Here is a 297-nt window from a genome sequence, read left to right on the forward strand (position 1 = left end):
CATTAGAATTTATTATTTTTTTTATTATTTTTAATTATTAATTTAATTTTTTAATTTAATAATCTAACATATTTTAAATTTATATTTTTAATTATTAATAACTAATTGAAAACAAAAAAAAAATTATTGATTCTCTAGCATTTTTTCTTCTTAATTAACTTGCATTGTTAGAAACTATGCATGAACTTGCATATATGTATATACAACTATACATACCACCAACCCATTACAAACTTATTAGATGTTAAATTAATATCTATGTGATCTTTAATTATTTCTTTCCGAATGAAGTGGAGA

The sequence above is a fragment of the Arachis ipaensis genome, chromosome B05, assembly GCF_000816755.2.
Source record: "Arachis ipaensis cultivar K30076 chromosome B05, Araip1.1, whole genome shotgun sequence".
NCBI lineage: Eukaryota > Viridiplantae > Streptophyta > Magnoliopsida > Fabales > Fabaceae > Arachis > Arachis ipaensis.